General features: G+C 37.5%; 1 pseudogene; it reads right to left on the reverse strand.

Annotated features, from left to right (window-relative positions):
• Positions 1 to 23,069: 23,069 nt before the first annotated feature.
• LOC102288039 (olfactory receptor 4C11-like) lies at positions 23,070 to 24,026 on the reverse strand (annotated as a pseudogene).
• Positions 24,027 to 25,344: the final 1,318 nt, after the last annotated feature.

Consider the following 25,344-nt stretch of genomic DNA (forward strand, 5'->3'; position numbering starts at 1 on the left):
TTAGAACCAAGTCTTGTTTTCCACGTTTTTTGTGAAACTGCTCAAGGATATCAATTTTAACCATCAAATTAAAGACAAAGCTGGTTCCAAAAGGAGGGGGGCGGGAATGTATGCTAAGATGAATATGACTCTGCTAGACAATATCACAAGTGTCCATTCTGTAATTGAGATAGTGCAGGAACAAATGATTGAACATTTAATGTTGTGATCTATATTTCTGCCTGCACAGTTGCTTGCTGATCAGCCCCAGTGATGTCCTTGCCCCAGGGAATACCTTTTATTAAAGTAGGTGAGTGAAAATTCACTGGATTAAGGATTAACACCACCATCAAAGGAGAATCAGCCTCAAGGGGTCAGCTAGAATGATGTAAGTCTGTTCCATGTCACAGCTGCTCAGACACTGAACACATAGTCCAGGTTCATCTCCCCAAGGTGAACAGTATATTCATAATATAATTTCTAAGAAGCTGAAAGAAAAACGTTTCTACTTTGATCTCAGACTACACTCAACTGGGATGCAAACAAGGATCTAAATGATTTGGTAAGCACTGTACTTGGATGACTTTTAGCAATCATCTCTAATTAGGGAAAATGTAAATCCTTAGGTAAACCAGAAGTGGAGAAGGAAATGGCAACCCGCTCTAGTATCCTTGCTTGGAAAATCAAAAAAGTTTATTTCTTAATTAAGAACATAAGTATCTGACTTCGCTTTTAAATCTTTCTTTGAAAGCGATAAAAATTCTAATTCTGCAAATTAGACCAGAAGTAATAAATATAATATCCCAGACAGCTTTTTTTCACTGTGAAAAAAAGAAAAGAAAAAAAAATCAACTTGGAATAATTTATCTTGGTTCTTGGACTCCCTAAAGTTACCTCTTGTGAATGAACCTTGAGTTGGTAAGATCTTAGGTTAGATCTCAGATGACCTTATACTTTTTATTTATAGAATTTTCCTTTTTTGACCAACTCTTATAACTAAGCTCTAAGAAGCATCTTTATTACTTCAGTAAGTCATATGTAGAGTTTTAGTTATTCCACAGAAATATAGCATAGAAATTACTTTCAACATATAGCAATCATTAATTAAATGAATTACAGCGAACAAGTAGAGTACATAAATCATTCACAGTCAGTATCTCTTTTATCTGTAATCAATATTTATTCTCCAGCTTAAGAACTTCAGTATTAACTTGAGTTAGAATAAGTTATTTTGCTTGATTTGCTTTTATATCCTTTTGACCAAACTTAAAAATTAAATAAATCTCTCTCTTAGAAATGAAAATTGCTAAACAAATTAAAACGTGTATTTTTGGTATGGGGAGGGAGGAGGGAGGAGGGTTCAGGATGGGGAACACATGTATACCTGTGGTGGATTCATTTTGATATTTGGCAAAACTAATACAATTATGTAAAGTTTAAAAATAAAATAAAATTAATTTAAAAAATAAAAAAAAATAAATAAAACGTGTATTTCAAAAAACAGCACTTGTAGATAGTAAGAAAAGAAGTGGGAAATGTACTGAGAAATAGTTACTAGGGATTTATTCGATGTCCTTTATTCCAATTTCACTTTCTCTGCTTCTGCCTCCCCCTTCTGCCCCGTTTCTATTTCTCACCTCTCTCTCCATGTGACTTCACACCTGTATCTCTCACTCTCTCTCCATTTTTTTTTTTTTTCTTTTTTCCACTGTCCAAGACTTTCCTCTCTTACTCTTGGCTTCTAATCTCTGTTCAGGGGGAAAAAAAGTACCACCTTTTTTCTTAAAATGTATTATATTGAGTCAACAATATGTTGAATTCATGGCTTTAAGAATGAGGCTAATTTTAATATGTCTCTATATGTCAAAGCATAAGTACTGCATTTAGTTGTAATTAGATCTACATATAGGAATGACTGTAGTGATGGTGATGCTGGTGGTTTAGTGACGTTAATGGAAGCAACTTAGGGGAACTCTTGGTAAACACAAATAAGCTATTGTAGACTTTAATTTTTTAAATAATAGCATTATTGTCACTTTCATTCTGAAAATTTCTACGGGAGTTAGTTGCACTCTACTAGCTAGTCCTTAGTTTTATGAAAAAATAAAGGAGCTAGGAAGATATTTGTATGAAGAGACTTTTGAATTCCTTAAGTGATAAATCTAATTAAGTTGAATACTCACAGAGTTCTATAAGCTATGAATGCACTGAATACATATAAAGTTGAAAAAAAAAATGCAAGCATCAGAACCATCTAGGTATTCCAAATTTCCCTGGAGAATGTATATATATTCATATACCAAATAGAATTTTGAAAAAAAAGCTAAGCCACAGAGTCAAGTTTCCTGGAATTTAAATTTAGCCCATACTACTCACTAAGTCTGAGACCTCAAGGAAGTGATAAGCTCTATAAATAATAAATGCTAATTATTATTAGAAACAGGTATATTTATGAATTGACAAAGTAATTCTCACTGTCATTTATCTATGAAACTGGTTTAAATGTTTGTTGAAAGTTTTTTCTGAATTATTTTGTAGCATACAATATATTCTCATAGGATATGTTATAGAAATAAAAAAGCTCTCTGATATAATATTGTTGAGAATAAACATTTTGAAAGAAGAATATATGAGTATCTATTCATTTTAAAATGTTTATACTCTTTGATTCTGCAGTTCCATTGTAAATGTGTTTCTTTCTTGTAGATACAGCATATACATTACATATAATCACAAGAAGATTTAACTGAACTTTTGTTAACATAGTAGAAAATTGAAGTAAGGTAAATCTTGCTATACTGACATGGAATGGTATCAATGATATTTTTTTTCTTATTAAAATGTAAAGTACAGTGTATATGTGTAGTTATTGTATAATTATATTGTTCAATTGCATGTATAAATGTGCAAATTCAAGATTTCTAAATTCAAATGTACAAGGTAAATAGTAAATTACATGGCTAAAATAGTTATATGGTCTTCCCTGGTGGTTCAGTGGTAAAGAACCTGCCTTCCAAGCAAGAGATGCAGGTTCAGTCTTTGGGTCAGGAAGATACCCTGGAGAAGGGGATGGCAACCCACTCCAGTGTTCTTGTCTGGGAAATTTCATGGACATAAGAGCCTGGGGGGCTACAGTCCACAGGATTGCAAAAGGGCTGGACACGACGTAAAGACTAAACAACAAAAATAAAATAGTTACATAGCTAAAATGTGTTGCAGAAATAAACACTTGAACTGGTGTGTGTGAGCCAAGACCCTTGGTCTCTTTTATTTACATGATGTCTCTTCACTCTACCTTTGGGCCTTGGTCCACGTTGTTCCCTCTGCTGGAAATAGCCCTACCCGTCCTGTCTCTTAGCCATGGTCTAGCTTTGAGGCTTACAATTTCTTTGATATTTTATTTTCTTTCATGTATTACCTTCCCAATGATTCTTATTTTAATGATTTTTAAATTTATCAACCCTGCTTTTATATAAAGAAATGAATCACATCTGAACAACTTTCAAAATAGTTGCTGTCAACTTAATTAATTAGGGAAAAGTGAGGAAAGTAGACTGACAAAGAAAAAGAAGGGCATTAATTTAAACTGTCCCTGTCTTGATTTTACTTCCTTACTGAACCACTGTGAAAGAAAATATCAGGGAGGTAATGGGTTGTATGATGCAACCCTGGACAGGAAGGTCAAGGGATTCTTTAATTATTGGTTTTGGCTGAAGCATATCTAGGAATACAAATGTAGACAGTCAGGACACAGCATTGTTATGCCTGGTTGACAAAGAAATATCACGAAGACTCTGATGGCAGATTTGCTGTCAAACCCAGAGATGATCTGGCATGAGCATGTCCTGTGCCCTATGGCTCACTGCAGCTTCCTTCCAGATGATAAAATGCCTTGGATTATGTTGATACAAACACAATCTTACTAATTTATTAAGAACTTGCAGAAAGTGAAAGAAGTAACAGTTGTTAAACATGTTCCTATGGACATAAGAAACAAATACGAAATAAGCATGGCGGGATAATATAAAGTAAAATGTGCTTAGTCGCTCAGTCATGTCCAGCTCTTTGCAACCCCATGAACTTGTAGCCTGCTAGACTCCTCAGTTCATGGGGATTATCCAGGCAAGTACACTAGAGTGGGTTGTCATGCCCTCCTCTAAGGGACCTTCCCAACCCAGGGATCAAACTCAGGTCTCCCTCATTGCAGGCAGATTCTTTACTGTCTGAACCACCAGGGAAGCCCAAGAATACTGGAGTGTGTAGCCTATCACTTCTCCAGGGGAACTTCTGGACCCAGGAATCAAACTGGGCTCTCCTGTGTTGCAGGTGAATTCTTTACTAGCTGAGCTACAAGGGAAGCCCTATGAAATAATAATGTATTTAAAAAATGTTTTATGAGTAAGTGAAATAAATATTCAGGCTGGTGAAGGTGAGGGCAGGCATTGGGGAAATGTAGCAGGTAGGACACCTGATAATGGTTGGTAAAAAGGAAATGGACAAAGGCAGTAAGCAAGCCTAGAACTTACATACATAAGGATATGATCAGGGGGAAAAAAAAATGTGAGCCCTGCTTTCCGAACTTTTTCTGTTTGGGAAATAAGGCAGCCAGCTTCCCTGAAAAGTCCCAATAATAGGAAGTATATTTTCATTGTAACTTTTTTCCCCTTGGTTGCAACAACTCTCCTGAAACAGGGCATAAATCTGTTCACTTTTCAGGTAGTGGAAACAGTGGTTAAGAATTTGAGCTGTGTGATCAAAATGCCAGATTCATAGCATGCGGGTTACATAATCTTATGCAAGAGATTTAACATTCCAACATTTCAATTTACCTTCTTTAAAATGGGGTAATGGTACATAGTTCATATGAGATTTAAATGAGGCAATGTGTATCTTGGCACCTTGCCGAGCAGCATAGTTAGTGAACCTAAAAACTAATTATTGAATTGTCCCTATTGCATCTTAGATTTCTTAACTCCATTTAGGGAACAGAGAAAACTGACAGGAATGACTAGGACTGATTCAAGTTTGAGTGGATTATATTGTGGCCTGGGTCTTTGCTGGATTGTCATGCTTGTGATCTTCATTAACGAGCAACAATTATTCAGAGATTATAGTTTTAGATGTATTTAATTAATTTAATATTTATAAGTAAGGCAATGAATTACTAAAGAATCATCATAACATTTGAAAAGAGCAAAGAAAGAAGAAGCTACTTCATATTTATTTGGAGATAAAGCAGGGTTATATAGTATATGGTAATATACTTATCACAGTGATTGGTAAATGATAAAATCACAACATAATGACCAGAAGAGAAATATTGGTATTTGACAGCACTGATTCTGGAGTCAGAAAATGTGGTCCACATTCTGGCTTCCCCACTCACTTGCTGTACAACTTTAGCTATGTTGCCTCAAGTCTGTTAGAATCAGTTTCTTCATCTGTAAAATAGTCACTTATGGTGTTATTCTAGTTCCTGGAGTGGGTAGGCGTTGATAAATCAATAAGAACAGTAAAAGGGAGAAATGCGTTTCACATGGAAACACCATTTAAAACGAGAAAGAAAAAGTCTGAGGAGAATTTAGCACTAAAGAAGCAGCTCTCTTTTCAGCTCTTTATTTAGCAGGTTATTAACAGCTAAATGCTGGATAATGAATAAATTTAAAAAATAAAAACACAAAAAAACAAAACAAACAACAACAACAACAAAATACATAAGTTCCCTGAGATCCTGGAAATACTTGAAGTCAAGTAATCACTAGTCATAAATCACGTGCTGCTTTTTCAGGTTTTGTAACTCTTAGCTGAAGCCTGGCTTGGAGAACTCTGAGCATTATTTTAGTAGTGTGTGAGATGAGTGCAATTGTGCAGTAGTTTGAGCATTCTTTGTCATTGCCTTTCTTTGGGATTGGAATGAAAACTGACCTTTTCCAGTCCTGTGGCCACTGCTGAGTTTTCCAAATTTGCTAGCACATTGAGTGCAGCACTTTCACAGCATCATCTTTCAGGATTTGAAATAGCTCAACTGGAATGCTATCACGTCCACTAGCTTTGTTCATAGTGACGCTTTCTAAGGCCCGCTTGACTTCACATTCCAGGATGTCTGGCTCTAGGTGAGTGATCACACCACCGTGATTATCTGGGTCATGAAGATCTTTTTTGTACAGTTTAGTGTATTCTTGCCATCTCTTCTTAATATATTCTGCTTCTGTTATGTTCATACCATTTCTGTGCTTTATCAAGCCCATCTTTGCATGAAAGGTTCCCTTGTTATCTCTAATTTTCTTGAAGACATCTCTAGTCTTTCCCATTCTGTTGCTTTCCTCTATTTCTTTGTATTGATCACTGAGGAAGGCTTTCTTATCTGTCCTTGCTATTCTTTTGAATTCTGCATTCAAATGGGAATATATATTTGTTGTTGTTGTTTTCTCATTTGCTTTTTGCTTCTTCTTCTTCTTCTTTTTTTTTTTTTAGATTATAAATCACTTTCACACTTTATTGAGTTGATTCCACATTCTACCAAGTGGGGTGCAGAAAGTGTTGGGGGAAAATTCAGCAATTTTTAAAGTCAGTTTAGTAAGAAATTCACATTCTTTGTCATAGAACAGTAAAGTGTTGTGCTGTCATAAGACCTCCTCAAATAGCCATTTTGCTTCTTGCATTTCATTTCCATGTGTATGGTCTTTATCCCTGTCTCCTGTACAATGTCATGAATCTCCACCCATAGTTCAGCAATATGTAAACCGTGTACTTCCAGAAGTTCATGCTGGTTTTAGAAAAGGTAGAGGAACCAGAGATCAAATTGCCAACATCTGCTGAATAATCAAAAAAGCAAGAGAGTTCCAGAAAAACATCTGTTTTATTGACTATGCCAAAGCCTTTGACTGTGTGGAACACAATAAACTGTGGGAAAATCTGAAAGAGATTGGAATACCAGACCACCTGCCTCTTGAGAAATTTGTGTGCAGGTCAGGAAGCAACAGTTAGAACTGGACATGGAACAACAGACTGGTTTCAAATAGGAAAAGGAGTACGTCAAGGCTGTATATTGTCATCCTGCTTATTTAATTTATATGCAGAGTACATCATGAGAAACGCTGGACTGGAAGAACACAAGGTGGAATCAAGATTGCCGGGAGAAATATCAATAACCTCAGATATGCAGATGACACCACCCTTATGGCAGAAAGTGAAGAGGAACTAAAAAGCTTGTTGATGAAAGTGAAAGCGCAGAGTGAAAAAGTTGGCTTAAAGCTCAACATTCAGAAAACGAAGACCATGGCATCTAGACCCATCACTTCATTGCAGATAGATGGGGAAAGAGTGGAAACAGTGTCAGCATTTATTTTGGGGGTCTCCAAAATCACTGCAGATGTTGATTGAAACCATGAAATTAGAAGACACTTACTCCTTGGAAGGAAAGTTATGGTCAACCTAGAAAGCATATTCAAAAGCAGAGACATTGCTTTGCCAACAAAAGTTCATCTAGTCAAGGCTATGGTTTTTCCAGTGGTCATGTATGGATGTGAGAGTTGGACTGTGAAGAAAGCTGAGCACCAAAGAACTGATGCTTTTGAACTGTGGTGTTGGAGAAGACTCTTGTGAGTCCCTTGGACTGCAAGGAGATCCAACCAGTCCATCCTAAAGTAGACCAGTCCTGGGTGTTCATTGGAAGGACTGATGCTGAGGCTGAATAATACTTGGTCCACCTCATGAGGGGACTTGACTCATTGGAAAAGCCCCTGATGCTGGGAGGAATTGGGGGCAGGAGGAGAAGGGGATGATAGAGGGTGACATGGCTGGATGGCATCACCGATTCAATGGACATGAGTTTGAGTGAAGTCCCAGGACAGGGAGGCCTGGTGTGCTGCAAATCATGGAGTCACAAAGAATTAGACACGACTGAGCGACTGAACTGAACTGAGCTGAACTCTTAGCTGGAGCTCCTATCATCACCTAACACATGGGAGATCAAAACAATGGGATGGAATTAATGCTTTTGGCCATTATGAGGTCTCCAGAACTGCGGAGAATACTCTGCTGTGTTTCTAATCATGTATGTGTTTATTTAACTTATATGCAGAGTACATCATGAGAAACACTGGACTGGAAGAAACAAACACTGGAATCAAGATTGCCGGGAGAAATATCAATAACCTCAGATATGCAGATGACACCATCCTTATGGCAGAAAGTGAAGAGGAACTCAAAAGCCTCTTGATGAAAGTGAAAGTGGAGAGTGAAAATGTTGGCTTAAAGCTCAACATTCAGAAAATGAAGATCATGGCATCCCGTCCCACCACTTCATGGGAAATAGATGGGGAAACAGTGTCAGACTTTATTTTTCTGGGCTCCAAAATCACTGCAGATGGTGACTGCAGCCATGAAATTAAAGGATGCTTTCTCCTTGGAAGAAAAGTTATGACCAACCTAGATAGCATATTCAAAAGCAGAGACGTTACTTTGCCAACAAAGGTTCGTCTAGTCAAGGCTATGATTTGTCCTGTGATCATGGATGGATGTGAGAGTTGGACTGTGAAGAAAGCTGAGCACCAAAGAATTGATGCTTTTGAACTGTGGTGTTGGAGAAGACTCTTGAGAGTCCCTTGGACTGCAAGGAGATCCAACCAGTCCATTCTGAAGGAGATCAGCCCTGGGATTTCTTTGGAGGGAATGATGCTAAAGCTGAAACTCCAGTACTTTGGCCACCTCATACGAAGAGTTGATTCATTGGAAAAGACCCTCATGCTGGGAGGGATTGGAGGCAGGAGGAGAAGGGGACGACAGAGGATGAGATGTCTGGATGGCATCACTGACTCGATGGACGTGAGTCTCAGTGAACTCTAGGAGTTGGTGATGGACAGGGAGGCCTGGCATGCTTCATGGGGTGCAAAGAGTCGGACACGACTGAGCGACTGATCTGATCTGATCTGATGTGTGCACCGTTTTGGGGAACTTCCTCATTGTGATAACCATTGTTACGAGTCAGCACCTGAGATCACCCATGTATTTTTTTCTTCAGTCCTTGTCCCTTTGGATGCCACTTTCTCTTCCATTCATTGCACCCAAGTTGATTGTGGACTCCCTCTCTGAGATCTGTGGCATTTCCCTGGAAAGCTGCATGGTCCAGCTCTTTGCTGAGCACTTCTTTGGTTGACTGGGCATCATCCTCCTCACCATGATGCCTCATGACTGCTCCGTGGCTATCTGTAATTCTCTTCATTACATGACCATCATGAGGCCTTGGATGTGCTGCGTCTTGCTGGGAGGGGCCTGGGTGGGGGGATTTTTCCATGCAACAGTACAGCTTCTCTTCATGTATGAAATACCCTTCTGTGGTCCTGATACAGTAGACCACTTTATATGCGATTTGTTTCCACTGTGGAAACTGGCCCACATGGACACCCACACCCTGGGTCTCTTAGTCATCCTCAACAGAAGGTTGATGTGTGTGGCCATCTTCCTCATCCTCATCACTTCTTATGTGGTCATCTTCTGCTCCCTGAAGTCCTGCCACTCTGAAAGGCAGCATAAAGCCCTCTCCACCTGTGGCCCCCACCTCACTGTGGTCATCATGTTCTTTGTGCCTTGTATGTTTTTGTATGTCAGGCCTGTGGCCACCTACCCCATAGACAAGGTGATGTCTATGTCTGAGTCCATCATCCCATCCATGTGAAATCCCTTGATCTGTGCCCTGAGGAATACAGAGGTGAAAAATGCAATGAGAAAACTGGATGAAACAGGGGAGTTTGGTTGGCAAGTGACTGTCATGCTCAGAATGGCATATGTTTCTATTAAATAGAACTCTGTTCTTTCAGAAATGTGGGGATAATAAAACTATCCATTCTCCACTAACAACTAGAGGGATTTTCCTTAAAATATATTTATATTGTCTTAAAATATAAATCTGACTTTTGATTTATAGTCTTTGTAATTTAAGGATTATGGTACTCTTACTGCTTTCTATTCTTTTTTTTTTAGCTTCCCATTGCCTTCCTATTTTTTTTTTTCACTTTTCCTGTTTAGTTTTTAAATTATAATTACATGATATCTCAGAAAATATCTCAATTGCTTAAATCAAAATGAAAATAAATGAAATTATTTTAAAAGAAATAATGTGAGAAAGGAGAATTGATGGAAAAGTTCATTCCAACAAAATTGTCAAATTTCTTGCTATTATTCCTATTTTTACTATTTTTATTTTTAATTAATTTTCATTAACATAATTCCAAATGGATTTTGATAGTTCTATCACAAAGCTGGATAACAAACTATCATTATCAGTACAGCATTATCAGAACAAACTTCATTATCAGTAATGAGAAAATATAGCCATCTCTCAGCAGAACTACTTCCAGATAGGAATGTTTTCTGATGGATTATTTTTTGTGAAAAAGTGAACTTTTTATAACCAAAGTTTAGTATCAAATTTAGATGTTTTTCTAAAACTCACTCTTAGTGACCCCCTGATTCTTGAAAGTGCAGTGTACACAGTTTTAAGATCTTACTTAACCTTTTTATTTATTGTTTACCAATTATTTAGAATCTCCTTGCCTTTTACCAGAACTTTCTGGTTAATCTTTCTACTTCCTCTAAATCTCAAGTCATATCTTGAGTGCCTTACCTGACCCCTCGGTGTGCATCAGACACCCCTGAGATTTGTTATTTGTCCTCAGGACTTCCCTGGCGGCTCAGACAGTAAAGCATCTGCCTACAATGTGGGAAACCTGCGTTTGATTCCTGAGTTAGGAAGATCCTCTGGAGAAGAAAATGGCAACTCACTCCAGTACTCTTGCCTGGAAAATCCCATAGACAGAGGAGCCTGGTAGTCTGCAGTCCATGTGGTCACAAAAAGGCTGACACCACTGAGTGACTTCACTTCACTTCTTAGATTTATGAAAGATTTTGCTTCTCTCTCTATGAAAACAAGCCTTAATCCTACTTAGGTGACTACTTCTTTCCAACTTCTGGTACTAGATGAAGTGTCATTACTTTAGAGAGCCTTCCTCTGTGACTCTATTCAATAGTTCTTATATTCTCCCCATTATTTTCTATGTCAATGTTTTCATTTTCTTAGTATCAATGACCAAAAGCAAGTATATTTCATATAATTATCATCTGACTTTCATTACTTTCCATGCTGGTCTAGACTGGACAAGTCTCCAGGAAGGATTTTTTTAAATATTTTATTTATTTTTGACTGTGTTGGGTCTTCATTGGCTCTTGGGTTTTTCTCTAATAGTGGCAAGCAGGGGCTACTCTCTAGTTCCTGTACATGGGCTTCCCACTGTGGTGACTTCTTTTGTCATAGAGCATGGATCTTAGACCTTGTGGGCTTCAATAGATTCGGTTCACAGGTTCTAGAGCACAGGCTCAATAGTTGTGGTACCCGGGCTTGGTTGCTCTGTGACACGTGTGACTTCGCAGATCAGGAACCTGTGTCTCCTGCATTGGGAGGTGGATTCTTTACCACTGAAATAGTAAGGAAGCCCAGAAGGGATTTTTATTTATCTTTCCCAAGGATTCATTTTTCAATAAATATCTGTTGGATATAAAACACAAGAGCCCATATTTTTCAAATAGCCCAATTCAGATGGTTGAGGCATAAAAAGAAACAAACACTAAAATTAAAAGTAACTGAAACAAGAAAGCAGAAAGTGAATGTTATAATAGAGTTAATGGAAATGAAAGGCTGTGATTATTTCATGGAAGGTACTTCATAATGGGCAGTCAGAAAAGGATTATATTAGCATGTATCCTTTAAACTGATTATAATTCTGTTGATATTACCTTAGGAAAAAAAGGTGTGAGCTGTACTAATATTTCAATACCAATGAGCTGAGTAGTTACAAAATGGTCAGAAGGAAAGAGTCATGTGAGGATTAGTGAGATAAAGATTCTAGAGAAAGAAAATGCTAATTCAAGAAATATCATGGTGTTTTTGAGGAAATGTAAAATAACGAGTGAATGGAACATAGTGATCCCAGAAGAGAGAGGCCAGAAGCAAGATCAAAAATGTATCAGGGACTCAGATCATGTATGCAATGCTGATAACTCTGAGGTTTTATTCTAACATGGGTAAATAACTTCCCCAGTATATTAAATCTGAGTAAACAACAAGAAAAAAGAATGAAAGTTATATTTGGATTATGTCTTGTTTACTTAAGATGGCACCACACTAATAGGAGAAGTAAAGAGGAACTAAAGAGCCTCTTGTTGAAAGTGAAAGAGGAGAGTGAAAAATCTCTCTTAAAACCCACTATTGAAAAAAAGAAGATCATGGCATCTGGTCCCATCACTTCATGGAAAATAGATGGAAAGAAAATAGAAACAGTGACAGACTTCGTTTTCTTGGGCTCCAAAATCACTGCATATGGTAACTGCAGCCATGAAATTAAAAGATGCTTGTTCCTTGGAAGGAAAGCTATGACAAATCTAGAGAGTGTATTAAAAGTCAGAGATGTCACTTTGATGACAAAGGTATGTGTAGTCAAATCTATGGTTTATCTTGTAGTCATGTATGGATATGAGAGTTGGACCATAAAGATTGAGTGCCAAAAACTTGATGCTTTTGAACTGTGGCATTGGAGAAAACTCTTGAGCATTCCTGGGACAGCAAAGAGATCAAACCAGTCAATCCTAAAGGAAATCAGTCTTGAATATTCATTGGAAGGACTGATGCTGAAACTTAAGCTCCAATACTTTGACCACTTGATGTAAGAAGCTGACTCATTGGAAAAGACCTTGATGCTGGGAAAAAGTGAGAGCAGGAGGACAGGGGGGTGACAGAGGATGAAATGGTTGAATGGCATCATCAACTCAATGGACATGAGTTAGAGTGAATTCTGGGAGATAGTAAAGGACAAGGAAGCCTGACATGGGGTTATAAAGAGTTAAACAGGACTGAGCGATTGAACAATAACAACTTAAGAACCAGTAACACTTAATGTAATCCTTATAAGACCAGGGGTGTCCCTGGTAGCTCAGCTGGTAAGGAATCTGCTGGCAATGCAGGGGACCCCAGTTCAATTCCTGGGTTGGGATGATCCCCTGGAGAAAGGATAAGCTACCCATTCCAGTATTCTTGGGCTTCCCTAGTGGCTCAGCTGGTAAAGAATCAGCATGCAGTGCAGGAGACCTGAATTCAATCCTTAGATTGGGGAGGTCCCCTGGAGGAGGGCATAGCAACCCACTCCAGTATTCTTGCTTAAAAAATATCCATGGACAGAGGAGCATGGAGTCCATGGGGTTGCAAAAAGTCACACATGACTGAACAACTAAGCACAGCACAGCATAAGATCAAATGGAAAAGCTTTAAAAACAGAACTTTAGACATAAAATTAGAAAAATGGGGAGTGTTTATTTGGAGGGAGTGTATAATAAGTTTACAACTTGTGAATATGATATTAAAGGCTCTGACAGATGTCTTTTTTGGTCTTAAATATTTTTCTTTTCCTGTCACTACTTATTCTTTTTTTTTTTTTTAATTTAATTTAATTTAATTTTTATTTTTATTTTTAAACTTTACAAAATTGTATTAGTTTTGCCAAATATCAAAATGAATCCGCCACAGGTATACATGTGTTCCCCATCCTGAACCCTCCACCCTCTTCCCTCCCCATACCATCCCTCTGGGTTGTCCCAGTGCACCAGCCCCAAGCATCCAGTATCATGCATTGAACCTGGACTGGCGACTTGTTTCATACACGATATTATACATGTTTCAATGCCATTCTCCCAAATGTCCCCACCCTCTTCCTCTCCCACAGAGTCCATAAAACGGATCTATACATCAGTGTCTCTTTTGCTGTCTCGTACACAGGGTTATTGTTACCATCTTTCTAAATTCCATATATAAGCGTTAGTATACTGTATTGGTGTTTTTCTTTCTGGCTTACTTCACTCTGTATAATAGGCTCCAGTTTCATCCATCTCATTAGAACTGATTCAAATGTATTCTTTTTAATGGCTGAGTAATACTCCATTGTGTATATGTACCACAGCTTTCTTATTCATTCATCTGCTGATGGGCATCTAGGTTGCTTCCATGTCCTGGCTATTATAAACAGTGCTGCAATGAACATTGGGGTACACGTGTCTCTTTCCCTTCTGGTTTCCTCAGTGTGTATGCCCAGCAGTGGGATTGCTGGATCATAAGGCAATTCTATTTCCAGTTTTTTAAGGAATCTCCACACTATTATGCATAATGGCTGTACTAGTTTGCATTTCCACCAACAGTGTAAGAGAGTTCCCTTTTCTCCACACCCTCTCCAGCATTTATTGCTTGTAGACTTTTGGATCGCAGCCATTCTGACTGGCGTGGAATGGTACCTCATAGTGGTTTTGATTTGCATTTCTCTGATAATGAGTGATGTTGAGCATCTTTTCATGTGTTTGTTAGCCATCTGTATGTCTTCTTTGGAGAAATGTCTATTGAGTTCTTTGGCCCATTTTTTGATTGGGTCATTTATTTTTCTGGAGTTGAGCTGTAGGAGTTGCTTGTATATTTCTGAGATTAGTTGTTTGTCAGTTGCTTCATTTGCTATCATTTTCTCCCATTCTGAAGGCTCCCTTTTCACCTTGCTAATAGTTTCTTTTGTTGTGCAGAAGCTTTTAAGTTTAATTAGGTCCCATTTGTTTATTTGTGCTTTTATTTCCAATATTCTGGGAGGTGGGTCATGGAGGATCCTGCTGTGATGTATGTCGGAGAGTGTTTTGCCTATGTTCTCCTCTAGGAGTTTTATAGTTTCTGGTATTATGTTGAGATCTTTAATCCATTTTGAGTTTATTTTTTGTGTATGGTGTTAGAAAGTGTTCTAGTTTCATTCTTTTACAAGTGGTTGACCAGTTTTCCCAGTACCACTTGTTAAAGAGATTGTCTTTAATCCATTGTATATTCTTGCCTCCTTTGTCAAAGATAAGGTGTCCATATGTGCGTGGATTTATCTCTGGACTTTCTATTTTGTTCCATTGATCAATATTTCTGTCTTTGTGCCAGTACCATACTGTCTTGATAACTGTGGCTTTGTAATAGAGCCTGAAGTCAGGTAGGTTGATTCCTCCAGTTCCATTCTTCTTTCTCAAGATAGCTTTGGCTATTCGAGGTTTTTTTGTATTTCCATACAAATTGTGAAATTATTTATTCTAGCTCTGTGAAGAATGCCATTGGTAGCTTGATAGGGATTGCATTGAATCTATAAATTGCTTTGGGTAGTATACTCATTTTCACTATATTGATTCTTCCAATCCATGAACATGATATATTTCTCCATCTATTAGTGTCCTCTTTGATTTCTTTCACCAGTGTTTTATAGTTTTCTATATATAGGTCTTTAGTTTCTTTAGGTAGATATATTCCTAAGTATTTTATTCTTTCCGTTGCAATGGTGAATGGAATTGTTTCCTTAATTTCTCTTTCTCTTTTCTCATTATTAGTGTATAGGAATGCAAGGGATTTCTGTGTGTTGATTTTATATCCTGCAACTTTACTATAATCATTGATTAGTTCTAGTAATTTTCTGGTGGAGTCTTTAGGGTTTTCTATGTAGAGGATCATGTTATCTGCAAATAGTGAGAGTTTTACTTCTTCTTTTCCAATTTGGATTCCTTTTATTTCTTTTTCTGCTCTGATTGCTGTGGCAAAAACTATGTTGAAAAGTAATGGTGAAAGGGAGCACCCTTGTCTTGTTCCTGACTTTAGAGGAAATGCTTTTAATTTTTCACCATTGAGGATAATGTTTGCTGTGGGTTTGTCATATATAGCTTTTATTATGTTGAGGTATGTTCCTTCTATTCCTGCTTTCTGGAGAGTTCTTACCATAAATGGATGTTGAATTTTGTCAAAGGCTTTCTCTGCATCTATTGAGATAGTATATGGCTTTTATTTTTCAATTTGTTAATATGGCGTATTACATTGATTGATTTGTAGATATTGAAGAATTCTTGCATCCCTGGGATAAAGCCCACTTGGTCATTGTGTATGATGTTTTTAATGTGTTGTTGGATTCTGATTGGTAGAATTTTGTTAAGGATTTTTGCATCTATGTTCTTCAGTGATATTGGCCTGTAGTTTTCTTTTTTTGTGGGATCTTTGTCAGGTTTTGGTATTAGGGTGATGGTGGCCACATAGAATGAGTGTGGAAGTTTACCTTCCTCTGAAATTTTCTGGAAGAGTTTGAGCAAGATAGGTGTTAGCTCTTCTCTAAATTTTTGGTAGAATTCAGCTGTGAAGCCGTCTGGACCTGGGCTTTTGTTTGATGGGACATTTTTGATTACAGTTTCAATTTCCGTGCTTGTGTTGGGTCTGTTAAGATTTTCTATTTCTTCCTGGTCCAGTTTTGGAAAGTTGTACTTTTCTAAGAATTTGTCCATTTCTTCCACGTTGTCCATTTTATTGGCATATAATTGTTGATAGTAGTCTCTTATGATCCTTTGCATTTCTGTGTTGTCTGTTGTGATCTCTCCATTTTCATTACTAATTTTATTGATTTGATTTTTCTCCTTTGGTTCTTGATGAGTCTGGCTAATGTTTTGTCAATTTTATTTATCCTTTCAAAGAACCAGCTTTTGGCTTTGTTGATTTTTGCTATGGTCCCTTTTGTTTCTTTTGCATTTATTTCTGCCCTAATTTTTAAGATTTCTTTCCTTCTACTAACCCTGGGGTTCTTCATTTCTTCCTTTTCTAGTTGCCTTTAAATGTAGGGCTAGGTTATTTATTTGACTTTTTTCCTGTTTCTTGAGGTGTGCCTGTATTGCTATGAACTTTCCCCTTAGGACTGCTTTTAAAGTGCCCCACAGGTTTTGGGTTGTTGTGTTTTCATTTACATTCGTTTCTATGCAAATTTTGATTTCTTTTTTTATTTCTTCTGTGATTTGTTGGTTATTCAGCAGCGTGTTGTTCAGCCTCCATATGTTGGAATTTTTAATAGTTTTTCTCCTGTAATTGAGATCTAATCTCACTGCATTGTGGTCAGAAAAGATGCTTGGAATGATTTTTATTTATTTTTTTTAATTTACCAAGGCTAGATTTATAGCCCAGGATGTGATCTATCCTGGAGAAGGTTCCATGTGCGCTTGAGAAAATGGTGAAATTCATTGTTTTGGGATGAAATGTCCTTTGGATATCAATTAAGTCTAACTGGTCTATTGTATTATTTAACGGTTGTGTTTCCTTGTTAATTTTCTGTTTAGTTGATCTATCCATAGGTGTGAGTGGGGTATTAAAATCTCCCATTATTATTGTGTTATTGTTAATTTCTCCTTTCATACTTGTTAGCATTTGTCTTACATATTGTGGCGCTCCCGTGTTGGGTGCATATATATTTATAATTGTTATATCTTCTTCTTGGATTGATCCTTTGATCATTATGTAGTGACCATCTTTGTCTCTTTTCACAGCCTTTGTTTTAAAGTCTATTTTATCTGATATAAGTATTGCCACTCCTGCTTTCTTTTGGTCCCTATTTGAATAGAAAATCTTTTTCCAGCCCTTCACTTTCAGTCTGTATGTGTCCCCTGTTTTGAGGTGGGTTTCTTGTAGACAACATATGTAGGGGTCTTGTTTTTGTATCCATTCAGCCAGTCTTTGTCTTTTGGTTGGGGCATTCAACCCATTTACGTTTAAGGTAATTACTGATAAGAATGATCCCATTGCCATTTACTTTGTTTTGGGTTCGAGTTTATACACCGTTTTTGTGTTTCCTGTCTAGAGAATATCCTTTAGTATTTGTTGGAGAGCTGGTTTTGTGGTGCTGAATTCTCTCAGCTTTTGCTTGTCTGAGAAGCTTTTGATTTCTCCTTCATACTTGAATGAGATCCTTGCTGGGTACAATAACCTGGGCTGTAGGTTATTTTCTTTCATCACTTTAAGTATGTCTTGCCATTCCCTTCTGGCTTGAAGAGTTTCTATTGAAAGATCAGCTGTTATCTTTATGGGAATTGCCTTGTGTTATTTGTTGTTTTTCCCTTGCTGCTTTTAATATTTGTTCTTTGTGTTTGATCTTTGTTAATTTGATTAATATGTGTCTTGGGGTGTTTCGCCTTGGGTTTATCCTGTTTGGGACTCTCTGGGTTTCTTGGACTTGGGTGATTATTTCCTTCCCCATTTTAGGGAAGTTTTCAACTATTATCTCTTCAAGTATTTTCTCATGGTCTTTCTTTTGGTCTTCTTCTTCTGGGACCCCTATGATTCGAATGCTGTAGCGTTTAATATTGTCCTGGAGGTCTCTGAGATTGTCCTCATTTCTTTTAATTAGTTTTTCTTTTATCCTCTCTGATTCATTTATTTCTACCATTCTATCTTCTAATTCACTAATCCTATCTTCTGCCTCTGTTATTCTACTATTTGTTGCGTCCAGAGTGTTTTTAATTTCATTTATTGCATTATTCATTATATATTGACTCTCTTTTATTTCTTCTAGGTCCTTGTTAAACCTTTCTTGCATCTTCTCAATCCTTGCCTCAAGGCTATTTATCTGTGATTCCATTTTGATTTCAAGATTTTGGATCAATTTCACTATCATTATGTGGAATTCTTTATCAGGTAGATTCCCTATCTCTTCCTCTTTTGTTTGGTTTGGTGGGCATTTATCCTGTTCCTTTTATCTGCTGGGTATTCCTCTGTCTCTTCATCTTGTTTAAATTGCTGAGTTTGGGGTGTCCTTTCTGTATTCTGGCAGTTTGTGGAGTTCTCTTTATTGTGGCATTTCCTCACTGTGTGTGGGTTTGTACAGGTGGCTTGTTAATGTTTCTTGGTTAGGGAAGCTTGTGTCGGTGTTCTGGTTGGTGGAGCTGTATTTCTTCTCTCTGGAGTGCAATGAAATGTCCAGTAATGAGTTATGGGATGTCTATGGTTTTGGGGTGACTTTGGGCTGCCTGTATCTTGGAGCTCAGGGCTGTGTTCCTTGTTGCTGTAGAATTTGCTTGGAATGTCTTGCCCTGAAACTTGTTTCACCCAGAGAGGTTTACAGCGTTATATGGAGAAGAGAAGACTGAGGAGGGAGTTAGAGGTGACCCAAATGAGATGAGGTGGAATCAAGAGAGGAGAGAGTGGGCTATTCAGTAATCTCTTCCTTATGTGCACTCCACAACTGGACTGCTCAGAGTTGTTCACAGAGTTATACAGAGAAGAGAAGAAGGAGGAATGTAGCAGAGGTGGCCAGGAGGATAAATGGGGGGGATGAAAAGGTGGGAGACAGATCCAGCCAGTAATCAGTTCCCTAAGTGTTCTCCACCGTCTGGAACACACAGAAATTCACAGAGTTGGATAGAGTAGAGAGGGGTTAGGGAGGAGACACAGGCGACCTGGTGGAGAAAAAGGAGAGTCCAAAGGGGGAGAGAGCAGTCAAGCCAGTAATCTCGCTCCCTAGTGAAAAATGGGTACTGAAGATTGGGTTCTTAAAGGTACAAAATTGGTAACAAATACCTAAAAGCAAAAATTAAAAATCTAGGGTAGAGTTTGGAATTTCAAAAATACGATGTTAAAGAAAAGAAGAAGGAAAAGAAAGAGAGAAAAACCGAACAAACAATAACAAACAAGGTTGCAAAAATTATAAAGAAAATATAGGTAAAAAATTGACAACTAATACCAAAAAGCAAAAGTTAAAAATCTAGAGTAGAATCTCCACACTGTTCTCCATAGTGGCTGTACTAGTTTGCATTCCCACCAACAGTGTAAGATACAATGTTAAAAATAGAAGAAGAAAAAGAAAGAGAGAGAGAAAAAAACAAACAAACAAGAACAAACAAAGTCGCATAAATTATAAAAAAAATACAGGTACAAAATTGATAACCAATACCAAAAAGCATAAATTAAAAATCTAGAGTAGAGTTTGGAATTTCAGATATACAATGTTATTTAAAAGAAGAAGAGAAAAACAACAGATAAAAAGAAAAAGAATAAAGAAAAAAAAGGGTCACAGGAATTATATATATATATAAAAAACTATAGGTACAAAATTGATAACAAATACCAAAAAACTAAAATTAAAAATCTAGACCAGAGTTTGGAATTTCAGAAATACAATGTCAAAGAAAAGAAGGGAAAAAAAAAGGTCAAAAAATTATAAAATATATATGTATATGAAGTTTGCTTTAAAAAAACAGGGTCTTTTTTTTTTGCAAAGTAATCAGTTATAAAAGTGGAAATTAAAGGAATAATATAGGACTTAAATTTAAAAAAATTAAAAAAATTAAAAAAAAAAAGAAAGAATGATCGTACAAATAGTAAAAATATATCTAGGACTTTCTCCGGTTTTGTTGTGAGTATTGTGGGTTCAGTTCATTTTTGGCTAGTTTCTTGGTGTGACTTACATTTCTCAAGATCTATAGGCCCCTTCCTATGTAGTTGGTAGTAACCACAAGATTTTAATCTCTTGCCTGTAGCTTCCAAGGCGGTTCCCTCTGTTATAGCTTCTTCTGTTTGCTGGTCTCTTCAGTGTCTGGTTTCCACCCTGACACAAAGGGTACGGTGGAGGACACTTTTTTTTTTTTAGGCTCACTTGTTCAGTCGCTCTGAGGGGAGATAGGGAGGGATGCTGCAAACAAATAACACTGGCGTGTGCTCACAGTGCCTCAGCCACACTGGGCCTGGCCCTGCTCATGGCACGTGTAGCCTCTCTGCCCACGATGCTCAGGCTCTAGGTTGCTCCGCCGGGAACCATCCGTGGCCGGCCCTGGGCTGCCTGTACTTCCCAGGTCCAAGCTGCTCAGGTTCAGGCACTCAGGTAGTCCTCAGAGGTGCAGACTTTCGGTTGGGCCTGCGTTTTGTGCCCTTCCCAGATCCGAGCAGCTCAGGTGATGAGGTGTTTGGCGCACGCGATTGCTGCAACTTATCACCTCCCTGCCACTAGGTTATCTAGGTGTGCACCGGCACACCTTCTCAGGCAGATGTTGACCGTCCAGACCCCCAAGAATTTTTAGTTGACAAAGAAGCCTGCTTACAGTTTTATAGATAATGTCTCTCTGGGGCTGCAATTGTCCCCTTCCGGCTCTGGCTGCCTATCACCAGAGGAGGATGGTCTGCCGCCGGCTATCTCTGTTCAGTCTTTTGTTCTGTGCACAGGCCTGGCAGTGTCATAGGTTAGGGCTGGCTTTTCGCGTGGTAGATATCCCACAGTCTGGTTTGCTAGCCCAAATTATTTCGCTAAGATAGTGCTCGGGGTATTCAGGCCAGATTCTTGAGATGCAGCCAGCGCCGTGCCTCCCTGCCCAGCCCCCACTTGCTAATGGCAGATGCAGGCGTCTGCGCTGCTTCTCCACTGGGGGAGTTACCATAGGGCTCGCAATGTGCAGGTTTTAATTGTTTATTTATTTTTCCTCCCTGTTATGTTGCCCTCTGTGCTTCCAAGGCTCGGCACAGATTTGGCAGTGAGAAGGTTTCCTGGTGTTTGGAAACTTCTCTCTTTTTAAGACTCCCTTCCCAGGATGGAACTCCATCCCTCCCTCTTTTGTCCCTTTTTTTGGGTCTTTTATATTTTTCCCTACCTCCTTTCGAAGACTTGGGTTGCTTTTCTGGGTGCCTGATGTCCTCTGCCGGCATTCAGAAGTTGTTTTGTGGAATTTACTCAGCATTTAAATGTTCTTTTGATGAATTTGTGGGGGAGAAAGTGTTCCCATCTTACTCTTTCACCATCTTAGCTCCTCCCTCCTGTCACTACTTTTTATATTAGAGCTATTGGGGATCTTAGGTGCAACATAATAACGTTTTGTCTTCATTTGACAGAAATGCTTCCCTTAAAGCAATATTAAGTACTTGAGTATTAAATGATACTTAAATATCACAAAATAATACTTTTGGTGCCAATTTGAATTGGAATTATAGGCTCAGGTTCTAAAATAGCATGACAGTACTTTATCATGAGATTATATAATGATTGTGGTAGTGGGAGTGGTGAGCTAACATTATTTATATATTAAGCTATCTTCAAATACACATTTTTTTTGAATAACCTCATGTAAAATAAAAGATCAAATTTTGAGAAGCGCTTGACTGAGTGACTGAGCTGAAGCTTTCAATTTCGGGTTCTTCCCAGAATCCTGAAACTTGAGTTTTCAGATGTTATGGGGAAGCAAAAGAACAAAAATGCTTCTTTTCTGTACACAAATCAATATAACAGAGAAAACTTAATGATATGGGAATAGCCTGAAATTTCATTATTTCCTGAAAATGTTCATATTTCTAAAAGTGATTCTCAAAGTATAAGGAAGATGAAGCTTCTTCTCTCCTCTTTGGATAAAATGACCACTTCCTTTCACTTATTCTCTCTTTATAAAGCACCGTTTTCTGTCCTCCCTCCTTACCGTTAGCCTCCTTTCTGCACATTGGTGCTGCCAAACTCTTATTTCCTCTTCCCTCTCCTTCATGAAGAGCCATGTGAAAGACTCTGAAGGGCAACTGACTGACTGGCTGTTATTTCCTATTAAATCAAATATAAGATCCTTCATCTTCTTAACTATGCACATTTTAAGATGTTTTTCAGTGAGTCTAGGTTTTCACTGATAGTTCCAGCTTTTATAGGAGTTTGAGGGTCATCAGTATAGATACACTAGTAAGGTGGATTCAGCATTAATTTCTAGAGTAACATTTTCTCAGAGAATTTTCTCTAATTGTTAGGTTGTCAAAACAGAAACCATGATTCTGTAAAGTTCCAGTCCCTTATGGATAAGCTCTTATGATCACCTTCATAAGAACTAGAACAAAATCTAGAAAAAGAATCAATGTACACACACACACACACACACACACACATACACACACACACACATTCTGTCAGTCTATTTCTCTCTGAAGAAATATTTGTACAGGAAACTAAATTATCATGTGAATATTTTCTGATGTTGATAGAATTAAAGTAAGAGTCATCAGAGGTTGTTCGAAATTGTTATGGGTTTTATTTCCTAATGCAAGCCTCTCAGAATAAGGATACTGTGTATCTCTGTCTTTATATCCATGTATTTCTTTACTCTTGCTTCTGGACAAAAATATGCTATATGCTATTTCTTCTTTCCGTAAAGCAGAACTACACCATTAAGGACATATACACAAGGATTCCAGTATATACACTTATCAACTGAAGTCATGCTTTGCTACATCATAACATTTTCATGGCATTTTTCACTTCTTCATTCTGTAGTTTATAGATCAGTGGGTTAAGCAAGGGTGTCCCAACTGTATAAAATACAGTCACCACCTTGTCTATTGGAAATGTGGTTGGTGGGCGTGTGTATATGAATATACATGGGCCAAAAAATATGACAACCACAATGAAGTGGGAGATGCATGTAAAAAGGGCTTTTATCCTTCCTTCTGCACTGTGGTTTCTCAGTGAGTACAAGGTGACAACATAGGAGATAAACAGGATTATGCAACTCACCATGCATATGGGCCCACTATTAGAAACAACAAGCAAATTTATCACAGAAGTGTCCATGCAGGCAAGTTTCAACAAGGGCTGCAAGTCACAGAAATAGTGGCCAATTACATTGGGGCCACAGAAGGGCAACCTCAAAGCCAGGAAAATCTGTGAAAATCTGTGCTGAGATCTCACCCCAGCTAGAATTCAAGACCCCACCCAGGCTAGAATCACCCAGGCTAGAATTTAAGACTGCACCCAGGCTAGAATCACCAATACACCACAAAGGTGCCAGCTCATGATGGCTGTATATTGCAAGGGTTTACAGATGGCTATGTAGCAATCTAAGGCCCTGATGAGCACAAAGATCTTTATGCATCCAAAGAAATGGGCTGCAAAGACCTGGGTTATTCACTCATTGTAGAAAATTGTTTTCTCCTGAGAAAGGGCATCCACAATTAACCTGGCGGCTGTGGTTGTAGAGAAGCAGGCATCAGCAAAGGACAGACAGAATAGGAAGAAATACATGGGACTCCTAAGTGTCCTGCTTGTCTTAACAGTCACAACAGTAAGAAAGTTCCCCAACAGTGTTGCAAAGTATAGGATCAAGAAGACTCCAGGTATTACTTTCTGCTTTCCTACATCCTGTGTCAAGCCAAAAAGAATTAATTCAGTCACACTCTTATTCACTGACATGGTAATGACTATAGATAAGAGGTAGTTGACAAAGGTTTAATCTGCAGAAAGAAGAAAATAATTAGACATGCGGGGAAGATAAGTGGACTGAATTCTGAAGTCCCAGTTTCTGTTTCATTCTTTGTTTGCTCCAAATGCCTTTGATCCAATATGAATCTCTGGAAATCTGCACATGTCCTAATCTCTCCCAGATCTATCTATTGATTCAGAAGTTAGCTGCCTTGGATCAAAGTTTTTGCGTTTTGATAATATCAGAATGAGTGGCCTTTAATTGTTTTTTTCTTATTCCAACCAAGATTACAAACTCCAGAACTAGTACTTTCCTTGGGAAAATGACTTTAACACTTCAAAATTTAGCCTTCAGACAAGAAATGGAGTGCAAATACTTGCCATATCGTATTCTGAGTTTTCCTAAAAATTTGAAGACGGTTTTGTATCCACATAGACATCAATATACACATGTATATTCCAGGCATTATGTATCTTTTCTATGTTCCCTAGAAGCTAAATAGCACTATTTCAATATTAAGTGCTAATATTATTAGAGTCTCTGCTGAAGAAACCATTCTTAGTATGGCTCATTTTTGTGTCTGTTATACCTGACTCCATTGGAATCTTGGTTGAAATATGCTTTGACAATTTTTACCTATGCCTCTTGTGTTCAAGATGTCAGCTTCACTGATGGTCATAATATAACAAATGTATGGATAATACACTAAGGTTTATATAATTTAGGAAACTACTATTTACCCTCAGGACTATACTTCTGAACTTACCCCATTAAATTACTGACCCTTTCTTCCTATGGATTTGACTTGTAAAATTTCCAATATGTGTATAATCTAATATATGATCTTACTTACACATGTCTCTCTTTACTCTAAATTTTCCAGAATACTTTCCTAAAAATATTGTTTGAAAAAAATCCTGCAGTTCCAATATAAAATAATGCAATTTTTCTATTTCAGATATTTGTTAATATCATATATAGTTTGACTGAAATCATCATTATAGTTTCTGACTTTCACTTAGAATTATTATAACAATTTTCACAAATTACTATAATTCCCATAGTTTAATTATTTTACTTAATGATATAATGATATATAGTGTTTTAGAATATTGCAAAAAATTAATGCACATACAAGCAAAGCAAAAAAAGCTTATTGTATTATCTCACTTGGTTAGCAAAAATGTATTTTTATTATATGTATATTAAATTATATTATAAGCCACATTTTATTTTTTACCACATCTTTATGAAAACATATTGTCCTGAGTATCTTTTATCGTTTGTTGTCTTATATTTTGCAATCTT

Source organism: Bos mutus, chromosome 19 (assembly GCF_027580195.1).
Source record: "Bos mutus isolate GX-2022 chromosome 19, NWIPB_WYAK_1.1, whole genome shotgun sequence".
NCBI classification, from domain to species: domain Eukaryota; kingdom Metazoa; phylum Chordata; class Mammalia; order Artiodactyla; family Bovidae; genus Bos; species Bos mutus.